The following is a 12,909-nucleotide window of genomic DNA, read 5'->3' on the forward strand; positions in this document are numbered from 1 at the left end:
TACCTACAAGAACTTTACTTGCAGATTCCTTTGAGGTTAATGTTTCTAAATTATAATTTATATTTAAACCAAAAGAAGTGAACACTACCCAGTCTCTTGCAGATGGTTTTGTTCAGTAATCCTACAAAATGATTTTGTCTACCTTTATAATCAGAGGACGGAGAACTCTTTCACAATCATTGTATCTTCTACGTATCATTGAGTATAAATTTAAAGGTCTTCTCTCAAACATTATTCTAATTGTCAGGATTGCCATTTTAATTTTGGTTCTGATTTTTTACTTATGGAAAATGCTCACGATTTACAACCTTAAGTAAATGTATGAAGTTATTTTTATATCTACACATATCCACATGATTACATATTCATAGCTTTACATAAGTAATACTCGTACCTATCTGAGAGATGGTAAATTGTAAAATTTAAAAATAATCATACTCACTCTTATTTATACATTCTATCAAGGGTAGTCACACACATAGGTATATAGGCATATGTTGGTTGATAAATAAATTGAGTCAATATTTATTTATCCTTCTAGAAAAATGAGCAAATAAAATCACATAATCCCCGTTAAATAAAACTTTTATTTTTCTACATACTAGGTACACACGTACAAGTTTGTACATTAGGGTGGTTTGCTTGTCACCTATTTTCGAATTTCGATTACGGATAGTTGACATGTGGTAAGAAAATAATCTACGTATCTATAATGACATTGTTCTACAAGGTCATTTTCATGTTATACAACTCGATCAATGATTGAAAGGAGACAAAAGTTATTTATTTCCTAAATTGAGATTAAAATATAGTTTTCATAATTGTCTTGTATTAAATAATTATGGTAGACATTGTTCTAACCAATAAAAAACAAATTTGTAAAGTTTTTTTCTAAAGCTAACCTATAAAGCAAAAAGAGATAATGACGTAAATTTTTTTGATGTTTTCTTTCTAAAAATGTTTAAAAAGGATGTGCGCTATACGTGGATTATCAAATTTTCCTAATTATTTCCCCTTGAAAATAAAACCGCTCTAATATACATAAATGTTATAGTAAGTATGTTGTGGTATAATTTTAGTTCCTAAGGTGTATTTTTCATATATATAATATAATTTTGATAGCTATAATGCAATTATTGAAATTCCATTATATATTCAATTTAATAATATTTTAATTAATTATTTACTTTTTTAATAACATATAACATATAGCGTTTTCATGGGCCGTGAGAATTATTAATATAGGTCATTTTGAGGGTATAAACAGTCAAATTTTATAGAAATAAAAACTTTTCGTTATTTTAGATTAAGAAAAAGAGTGGAGCTTTTGTTTTGTTTTTAAATTGGTAATCTGAAAAATGAACTTTCTTTTTCTAAGCTGTTGACATTATTATTTATGGGTAGTGAACTTCTTTTCCTACTACATTCAATTATATTTAAAACTTGCATGAACATTCATGTGTGCACATAAAAGACAGAGAGTAACCTTGAGGAATTGATGCAGAGTTATAATTGTAAGTCCTTGTTGGACTCAAAGTAGAATTGAGAATGGACATTGGAGTAATTCTTGCCAATGTCCTTGTTTATTTCCTTACCCCACCCCCCCCAGAAAAAAAGTCAAAGCTGCTTGTAGCTTATCTAATGAAACGTCCGGACAGCAAAAAAATTATATCTTCTCAAACATTCTTCAAATTGTCAGAATTCCCATGTTCATTTTCTGACTCTTTTTTTTTTTAATATCCCAAAAAACTCACGATTTTCAAAACTAAACATTTACTACTTCAGAAAATTCAAGGGACACTGAAGTAAACATATATTCGCCCTCGAAATTATCTTTCATTTTTCTATGTATATAGAAGAAAATAATATGATAATGAAAGAGAGACCGGCTTTTTGTATTGTATCTGAATATATGTTTTGTTTTGTTTTTCTGAAGCTTTCTAAAAAAACAAAAATAACACAAAGAATTTCTGCAGAGTTGTTTGTAAAAGTCGGTGTAAAATTGAGGATCGGCTTCAGAGTCATTCCTGCCTACAATTTCATTGCTAGATACGGAGTGGGGTTGGTGTTTATTTCCTTCATCTCATAGCTGCTAGCAGCTAATACAATAAAGGATCAGGACAGCAATGCTCCTTGTCTCCCAGTCTTATTTTTAATCATCCGGTTTTATCTAATAGAAAATTGCTTCAATGCATGAAGAATGAAGCTTTATTTTAAATACACACTTAAATCAAGACTGACCTATGAATATTTTATCTCAAATTTGTGCCCCCACAAGAGGTAATGAGCATCTGTCTCCATTTGAGCCCTTTAAAAGATTAAAAGGCATCATGATTGCCAAGAAAGGCATAACATAATCCTAAAAAACCTTAACCTTAGTTGTGTTTTAAACGTAGATTTGTTGAACTCAAATATTTTGGTTAATCTCTAAATTATGAGATAGGGAATAATTCAATAGAGAAAACGTTGAGAGATGCAATGAAAGTTGCAAAGTTTCAGGGCTCTAACATTGTGCAAAAGTAAGATATACAAGCTGATATAAAAGTATAAAAGAAACTTCTTTTTTTTTTTTCTTTTTTTTATGAATACATATAGCATTGTGACTGAGAATGGGTTAAAAATTGCAACTTGTAGTACACAACATATTTGTTATAATATAATATATATAATTTATATAGTCAAACAGGTGCAGATGATCACTTAAGCCAGGTTTAATTTTTTTTTAACAATTCCAAAATTGATATGGCTGCTTAGTACAATGACACGCTTAAAACAGGCGGCTATTTGTCAGGGTGGACTGTATACATCACACGCGTTACCTCACCAATATAAATAAAATTGCATTAATATTTGGGGTCAGCTTCGATTTTCTACATCCTTTTGCATTATCAGTGTGGTCTGAGCATTAATTGTTTGAGTTCGAATTAGCTCTTATTATGGTTCTTTGATCAATTCCCAACAATTAGTGAAAAATAACTCCATTGTTAGGAGGAATTGGCTAACTATATACCAACTGATTTTGACATTTCCTCCTCCCCCTGCTTATTTAAAAAAAAGACTGTGATACACAATATAGGTAAGGGCGTGACATATACATGTTTTGAGTAAGTTGCGATTTATGTACAAGCTGTAACTCGCATAAACTCATTATAAAAATTACAATCTCTACGTCTCATTGTGTTTTATTTAATTAGAGCATGAGTTATTCTAATTACTAGTCATTAGTTCATGACATCATTTTATTTGGATCGATTAAAATTACTATAATTGCTATCTATGGACCATTGAATCATCTAATGCACCACAAAATGCATAACAATTCCAAATTATCATTTAAAAGGATTCAAAAGTTACAAAATGTATAGATTATCCAATAGATATTCAACCATTAAAGGGGCCTCCTCACTTTTTGAGAATTTACAACTATCATATAGCTAGAGTATCCATATTTTGATTTCCAAACAAAAATGACATGTGGCCCAATTAGTGTGGGTTTTAGGGTGGACAGGATAAATATTTTGAAATTAGTAAAATTTAAGGTTAAAATTTGGTTCTTATTTATTATCTTATTATTAGATTTTTTAAATAAAAAATCGATTTTGAGGTTTCTTTATTTTAAATTTTGTATTATTACATAAAATCCCTTATGTATATATACTAATTTAGAAAGACTAACCGTCCTCTTTTGCACAAAAATGTCCTCTTTTTGCATCCCTAAAATCGACTGAACTCATAAAAAACCAGACATCTCAATGAGTTAAAATAAAGTACCCCAGACCCCCTGGACAGGATGTAAAAAGAGTACATGTCCGGGCAAATGAGGAGGATGTTTGATCCATATAGTACTATGAACGTTTATGCGACGACTCAAGAATGCCTACTACAAATGGGGTGGAAGAACTGAGATATTACTACAATGACATAACATGAGTTCAAAGGACAATTTCTCGACCATTTGCCATTTTTTTTTTAGAAAAAAAAGAATTATTTATTAGATTTAAATAGTCAAACATAAAAAAACAGGCCTGTGAAATGCATAAATCACAGTTTATATGAGATTATTAAATTCCAATTTAAAACTTATCATAGGCTTTTTTATATATAGGTTAATGGAAATACAAGGTTAGACCCTCATGTAATCGGGCTTGCAATGATTTTTAATTTGATGTACCGTACCAACTGCTGGGCAAGACAGACGTCATAAAGAATAACAAGGGGTGGGCTAGAGGGATTGGAGCACCTCCAGCCCACCCCTTGTGGACGCCCCTGTATAACGTGACTTAATATAATAAAAAAGAAGAGTATAAAAGGGGAATCTTAAAATTTAAATCCATAATACATATATATATATTAATTCTATCAATGTATAGTACATAATATATGAGCCAACAATATGTTCCTTTCCCTCTCTTGTGTACTGTACAGTGTATTTTATCTTCTTCTTCTACAGCTTTTCTTCCTCCCTCAGAGTTATATGTATATGTGCAGGGTGTGTACGTAAAAATCCCCTCTAATTTATTCGGTATTTGTCAACAAATCCAATTAATTACATTCTGTTAAAAAAGTACTGGGAATTGTTAATTTAAATTGCGCACGCTGAATGTATTTAAAAACATTTTTTTTCTAGGTTAGCAGCACTGTCTTTCATTATGATGCCAAGTTTAAGCGTGATTTGTAGATTAGTTTGCTTGCAACAGCTGGATAAGTCATTCTACCTCACATGTGATCCAGGATTTTTTTAATGAGTATGGCCTTGTTCCAAAAGAGCAGAGTTTTGAGGCATAAAAAAACAGAACCGTGAGCAAATCTTTTCGGGCATGCTTGATCGTGCGAATTCCTACCCAAGGTTCATGGAACGCACCATAACTGGTGATGAGACGTGGGTCTACGATTATGACATGCAAAAAAGCCTACAATCATCAGAATGGAGAGGGGGGGGGGGAATTCATTCTATAAATCATGGAGCACTAGTGAGTTAGACTGACTTATCCAACTGTTGCAAGCAAACTGGTCTACAGAACACACTCAAACTTGGCATCATAATGAAAGAATGAGCTGTCGACATAGAAGAAACCCTTTTTATACCTTCAGCGCGGGCAATATAAATTAACCATTCCCGGTACTTTTTTGACAGAATGTATATGATGAATCTGTATAAACTTATTTTTTATAAAAAAAATAAAGCTTTGTTTTCGAAAGTCTGATCAAAATCTGAGAACCGAAAATAAGTGAGCAACAAGTACAAAGATTTCATCATTTGGGTCAAAAGGACTTTATTAAGTTCGATGGATGGGGTGGGGTGATGGTGGCAATTACAACAAGTCAAAAATACTGTATTAGAAACTACAAGGGTAATTACTAGTGTTGTTTCGGTCCTTACCATTGACCACTGTCCACTCCAGTCCACCCATTGGTCTTTAAAAAAGTAGAATCAATACTTCGTGACGTAATTGAGTGTTTTTCATTTTTTAAATATTCAATAACATTTAATTGAATAAATTATATAATTATGTAAAAATAATATACGTTTTTATTATATTTTATTATAATGAAAACAAAGGTATTTTTTGAAAGATATTATTACTATTAATGGGACAATTCCAATAAAAAACCCCATTCCGGATTCCGTTTCTATAATATTTTAAGTAATAGCTAAAATAACATCCTCAGGATTATATTTTTTTTCGGGAGGGGGGGGGGAATGGAGGGGGCTTGGTTTTCCAGAAATTTTAATATTTTGGAAAAAAATTAGAAAAATTAATTTTTTTTTGGGAAAAAAAATCAAAAATCACCAAATGTTCTCAAAAAAATTTGAAAAATTATATTTCAAATAATAAATAAGAATTGGAATCGTAAATTAAACAGTATTTCCTCGATACCGATCCGGATTTTAAAAAAACACCCGATTCTCCGATTCCCAATTAATTATCCCATATCTAATTATTTCATAGTTTAATAAATATCTGATACAGCTCATTTGACTTAATAAAACATTGAGATTTTTAGGAAAAATTCAAGGACTGTAAGAGCTATACCCAAGGATGGATTTATTTTAGGAACGGTGCTAAGACTTGACTGGACCGAATAAATTGGGACTTATACACGGGACTACTGTCATTACCGCCAAGGAGTTGATCCAATATCCTAAGTATGCTGTTATTGATGCTTATACAACCAGATCTAGGCCAATAGTCGAGGCTGTAATCAATGCAATTCGAAACCATATTGAGATAACAAATTGTATTGTCTTTCAAATATCATTGTGGTAGGCCAACTATTCAACAAAAAGTTTGGTTATCAAACCAGGCATGCTTCTGTACACATCCTGTATATGTATATATTGGGTACATAATACCTTTACTTTTAACAATTCAATTCCATTTTATTTTTATATGTAATAAAAGAAGAAATTGACAACTTTCTAACGATACATTTCATTTAACTTTGCCTCATATATATGCGAGTATATATGTACAGTAAAAAGATATAATATACAGCCTTTTCCTCTCTTTTGGGAAAAAAAAAAAAAGTATTGATAGTGTTTTACAACTTCTATAAAAATAAAATAAAAGTTTGTGTGTCTGGATGTTTGTAGAGGCCTTATTTTTGAGTGTGCAATTAATATTTAGAAGTGTGTTACTACTTAATTTTAGCAATAACAATGTAGCAACGAGCATGTGTAGCTAAAGATGAGACCATCATGTTAAAAAAGGAAAAAATGGGAGTACAATTTCTATATTATAAATGCAAAGTGCATCCGTCTTTTTCTCCGTTTTTTTTAATGCCTAATAACTCCGAGAAAAGACGGAGTCTCCTACTAGTTCTAATTATATTATTGTATGGGGTTTGTATTAATGTACACTTACATATATAATGTAAAATATACACTAAACTACCAACTACCCAGTGAATTTTTTTTTATTCCAAAACCATTTTCTACGCGAGAAAATAAAAAAAAACTGACTTTGGCAATGGTTTAGGTCTTTCAAGCCATTTTTTCCTTTCACAGACCGTGTAGTTTGAAAAAAAAGAAGAGATTTTTGGGTCAAAATTGGTTATTTTTATATTTTTGAGTATGTTAGTGTATCATTAAAAAATATTATGCACATTGTTTAAAATAATTTCAGGGCTTTAAGATGGGCTCCGAAAATTTACGGTTTCCATGTTTAATCTTTCTTTTATTTTCTTCCACAACTATCCCTTCAACTAGAGGCAAACTTTACTATATTATTTCTCTTTGATACTAAAATCGTTGAGCACATCTTAAATGATACAAAACAAGGTACACCATTTTTTTTACTGATAAACAGGATGCTTATAAATATAAAAAGTACAAACTTTGACTTATAGCATAATATTTTGCACAGTATAAGACATGTAAAAATATCCAATTATTACTTAAAAATGCCTCAAAATTTTGCAAAATCAGTTTTTTGATTGTTATGAGCAGAAAAAGTTTTTGTGCTGGGAAAATAAATATTGACCACAAACAGGACAGTCTAGTGATGGATCTCGAGTATATAGCAGAACCGTAAACAGCCGTTCCCTCTCTTTTGGCCAGAACTAAAATACTAATAGTGTTTTACATTCTAAATATACTTATCAATGTGTGGTGTATGTATGTATAATTGTATACATACATACATGTCCTATCATATAATATACAGTACACTCAAGTTTTTTTTTTTGTTCTTTTGAATATTTTTCATTACTACTACTAAGTACAATTCTCTTGGATAGTGTTTGTAAGATTGTGTTGCCCCATATATTATATTGTTTGATACCATTATTTTTATTATTTTGATAAGGAAACATCTACTTTTCATTTCCTTTTCCTAAAGCATATTTGGGAAACTCAAAGAGCATCAAAAGCTATTTTTTTTATAAGTTATGTATAGAGACGTCCATTTTAGTCTAAAAAATAGACTGAACTGGACATAGCTATAAAGCAAGTGGTGAAATGATAGCACGCATTCAATGTTTGTATAAAGTAGTGAAACTTTTTTTTGTTACTCTATAATTAGAGCTGACATATTTGTAGGGGAAAAAAGAGTGTAAGGAGAAGGTGGAGCGAAACATATGGTACTACTGAATTGAGACCCTTGTTAATATTAGCTGCTTGTTACATCATTTTAGGTAAGAAAAATAATTACTCTTGTAAAGAGGAGAACCTTTATCATTTAAAATAGTATTAGTGAAGGGAAAATATTGTAATTATGTTTAAACTCATAAATATTTATTTAATCATGCATTTTTGAAACATTTTACAACAAAGATAGGGTAGAATTCTTGCTTCAATCGGAAAAGTTAACATCACGGAGATTTATTAACTAAGGAAAAAAGAAGAAAAAAAAAAGAACACACCCATGTTTTTATTTATTCCTTTTCTTATTTTTAATGGTAGTTTTTTCATTAAAAACATGTCTCCTCAATCTATTACTAAGCCTCCACAAATTCACCCATTTAGCTGAATTAACAATGTGAATTTGACAAAGGGAAGAAAAATAAAAATAAAATGGAATAAAATGTGCTTTCATACAAAAGCGACATCTTGCGTGAGAAAAATATATCAGTAAGACATGGAATCTACGCAAGCTAACAGATACGTTTCACCTCTTTGTTTTAAAGCCGACAGTTTTTTCTTGTTTTTTTTAATTATATGAAAGTTGATTTCCGGAATGACTTGTTAATGAAAATAACTAATAACACTAGTCGAAAAATACTGTTAACTGTTCAAATGAGATGGTGTGCTCCTGATTTTTTTTTTTTTTTTTTTAACTCCAGAAACATGCAATGACCATTATAATAATTCGATTTTTCTATTTTTATGGCTTAAAAAATTGTTTTTTTGAATGTAGTACTGTTTTCGAACTTGAATAAAAGACATACATATAAAATAGTTTATAGATATATATTTCTAGATTCAAAATGAAATTAAATTATTTGTCAATCTTTTTCTGAATCTGAGAAAATGTATTGTATGTGCATAAAGTGGACCCTCTCTTTGGAATTCTAATACATTTATCACTTTTGATTACAATGATAAAGATCATAATTTATTGTTAAGTAAAGAAATATAACTTCATTTTTCAAATATAAGATCATATAAAAAATATGCTTAAAGTTATTTAAGATGCGTTGCTGAAGAAAAAAAATCTTATTAACATCAAACTGTCGAGGTTTGTTGACAGTACATGAAATGCTACACTCTGTAGGCCAGAAAAGCATAAGTTTTGGACTACAAAGACCACTTTATGTTTATTGAGGTAAAAACAATCAGAGGCAAAAAATTGTTGGATATTGTTATTAATTAATATACAAGTGTTTAGTATTGTGTCGGTCCTTATTTAGTACGAAAGACTGCAGTCCCGTACCGTCCAGACCTTCAGATCTAAAACTTATAAAATCGATCCTTGAATGTCCTTTATTTTCTTAAATCAGTTCTAGTACTGACAGTGAAAAAGACGGCGGTTCTAAGGACCAGTCCCTATTACTGGACTGGACCGAATAAATCCTAGACTAACAAAAACATGCTCGAAATGAAAACCGACAGTTGATGGAGACAATGTTCGAAAACTTCATGACCATAAGGGCAGTAAAGATGATGAGAAAGCCACAGAAGGAAACCATCTGCAAATGTCCGAGAACTAAAATAACCTGTAACTCACTGGTTCCCAAAATGGACGTCGTGACATCTATGGAGATCGGGGGACACAACAGAGGGCTCTCAAAAATAAATACAGGTCGCGGCTTAAAGTGGAGGATGATTTTTGAGCTGTTGTGTCCAAAATAAAACTTAGAATTGACATTCAATACGAAATACAGAGAGCAAACCGTCACATTAAGACCTTCATTCGGTGATAAACCTATTTGCAGCCTGTAATGTTATTTGTTTGTAAGTTTCCATTTTGACTTTATTTACCACAAAAAATAGAATTGATAGTATAGAAGTGATTCCCAGTAGTAGATATATCCCTATTTTGTATTTACAATATATTGGATTATTTTGTCTTTGTATTTCTTATATTTTTTTAATATAAGTAGAATTAAAATCTCTACTTTTCATCAATATAGACAAATAACTTATATTATTTGCCTCTGGGTTGAACTTTATAGGGCTTATATACCTTCAAGTCATCTATTTGCATAATAACTGGACCGAACACTAACTATAAGTGTTACAAATCGACATTACAAATAATTAAAAAAAGGGATAGATTAATTAGAAATAAAAAAAAAATTATGTTTGCTACAGCTATTAGGATGACATTTTATTCTGTTGGAGATTATACCATGTTAAGATATCATACTCTCAGAATAATAAACCAGACATGACGCTTGTATATTTCATAATAAACGGTATATATCGCGGCGTTACCTCACTAACACAAACTTTTATAAAATATTTTGATCTCATTTTTTGATTTTTCTCGCTAAGCAATGTTATTAACGTTGATTGGTTGAATTAGAATGATTTCTCGGTAAGTTACTGGGAATAATCCCCAACAGTTATTGTATACTAATTTCATAGTTTGGATGAATTGAAATTTCTGTATTTTTGTATAGAGGAAAGTCTGCGAGATCAAATAAAGCTATCGAGGTGAAATCCTACATAGTTGATTGTAAGCTGGAGTTACAAAAAAATTAATAGAATACTTATTAGACGTAAATCCAAGTCTCAAATTTAGAGTCTAGACTAATCTATGTCTTGAAGCAATAACAACTATTTTAGAGGAAAATAAAGGTTCAAGACTTCTTGTTCAACATAGTAGGCACCATAACTAAGTCATTAATAAAAGTCATAATCTCCAATTATATGTATAGTGTATATACCTAGTACATACATGTATATATCTGGAGGGAACATTGATTTTAATTAAAGGAGTGCTTTCTAATCGGAAAAGGGGGAGGGAGATCAAAGATGATGAAAGATCTGAATGTATTATATATTTCTAAATATGTGATCATACATATTGTAAAATTGAGCTTTATTCACATGCAATAAATCCTCTTTTTTTATAACATATCTACTAGTATTAGTGTCTATAACTTGCTAGGATACCAATTTTGTATAGTAATTCTGCTTTTGAATATAAAAAAACTAACATTTTTTAATGCACACAATTTTGAAAAAAAAAAACTCAATTAAGGAAACTTACATTTTTTTTGTTACTCAAACTCAGTTCAACTACTTTATAATAGTAATAATAAATAAGCAGCACGAATTTAACCATTAATAAAAGTTTGTTTCCTTCTTAGTCTTTTGCAGTGGACCAACTCTTAATTCTTTACGCGTTTTATGAAATACTGACGCTGGTAATAATGGTTTCAATTTGTATTGTCAGGATACTCATATCTTTCTAGTGGTTCTAATTTAATATAGTACCCTTTCATATTGGCTTAACACTGATACCACTACAGTATCTTTATAGAAAAAACATTAGTTTCAATACAAATTTTGCATATTATTTTTCTTCATGCATTTGTAATCCCTCACAACTAAAGTGCCGGTATTTAGAGACGTTTTTAGCGACATTTTCCCCGGCTTGATTCTTGACAGGAAACTGCGAAAAATAATAAATACATTTTCTTAGGTCATCAAAATAATTTTCTAGAAAAACTACATTCGAAACTAAATTCAAATTTTAATAAAAGACAGAGAGAAAAGGGCTCCCACGCATTTATGTTTGCCCTAGGCCAGTGGTTCCCAAACTTTTTTGAGTTTATCCCTTAAAATATGTGACTAGACAATGTGTGACCCTTATACTTTTAATTGAGAAATGAATATAAAATTTGGTGTTCTTTTTATGCAAATAGATGACTTAAAGGCGATCAATAAACTTAGAGGCAAATAATATAAGTTTTGGAATATATTGATTAAAAATAAAGATTTTAATTCTATATATCGTGGATATATATATACATCAATTGACAAACAGGATAACAAAATTCCTGATATCAAATTGTAAACTCAATTGTTAACACCTTTGCAAAACAGGACTTTGCAATTAATGGACAAATTTATTTATTAGACCTTCACAACAGCTGTAATAATTATTAATCTTGCTATGTATTATTTCGAGGTTCTTAAATTTTGAGTGATCATTGACGTATATATACTTCCTATATCTTCATTTCTTTTAAAAAGTTCTCATTAAATAAATATATTTTGTAGTGTCTTCAAATTTATTTTCCCCACCATTCACTCCGGCCAAGTTAGCTTAAGTAACAAAGTTGCTATAATATATTGAAAAATATAAGAAATAAAAATAAGAAGTTATCGAATATATTGTAAATATAATCAGTCATATATGACTATGTAGTACGTGCAATAATTTCTATACTATCAATTCTCTTTTATGCAACAGAAACACGAAGATACTCCTCCATGTTAAGCTGCGATCTGTATTTATTTTTATATAAGTTTATATGGAAAAAAAAATTCACAAATAAATAAGTTGAGTCTAATTGTATCCAAAAATCCAAAACTGCATAAGCTATCAGAGGTTACTCATTCATCACAGAAATCCAGAATCCATCAAATGTTTTAAATCAATTTATGTTTTTAAGGCTTGGCTATATGAAAGTTTGATTAGTTCATCTTCCATGTCAGACGACAGATGATCAGCAGTGGCAGGTAAAGGGGTGTATCCAGTTATGTTTTTGTGGAGCACTATCTTCTGGAAAATACTTTTGAAAAAGATCCTGAAGATACTTATAAAAAATATGTACATTCATAATTATTTAAGTTTTGATGCCACTCAAAGTAATGTCAATTAAAATTATGTATATATTTGGAAATCATCTTTTAGACCCCCTCCTTTGTATCCTGCGACCCCCACTTTGGTGACAACTGCCTTAAGCTCCAGTCACGGTAAAACCACCCCTACTGAGGTACCAAACAACACT

Source organism: Lepeophtheirus salmonis, chromosome 5 (assembly GCF_016086655.4).
Source record: "Lepeophtheirus salmonis chromosome 5, UVic_Lsal_1.4, whole genome shotgun sequence".
Lineage (NCBI taxonomy): Eukaryota > Metazoa > Arthropoda > Copepoda > Siphonostomatoida > Caligidae > Lepeophtheirus > Lepeophtheirus salmonis.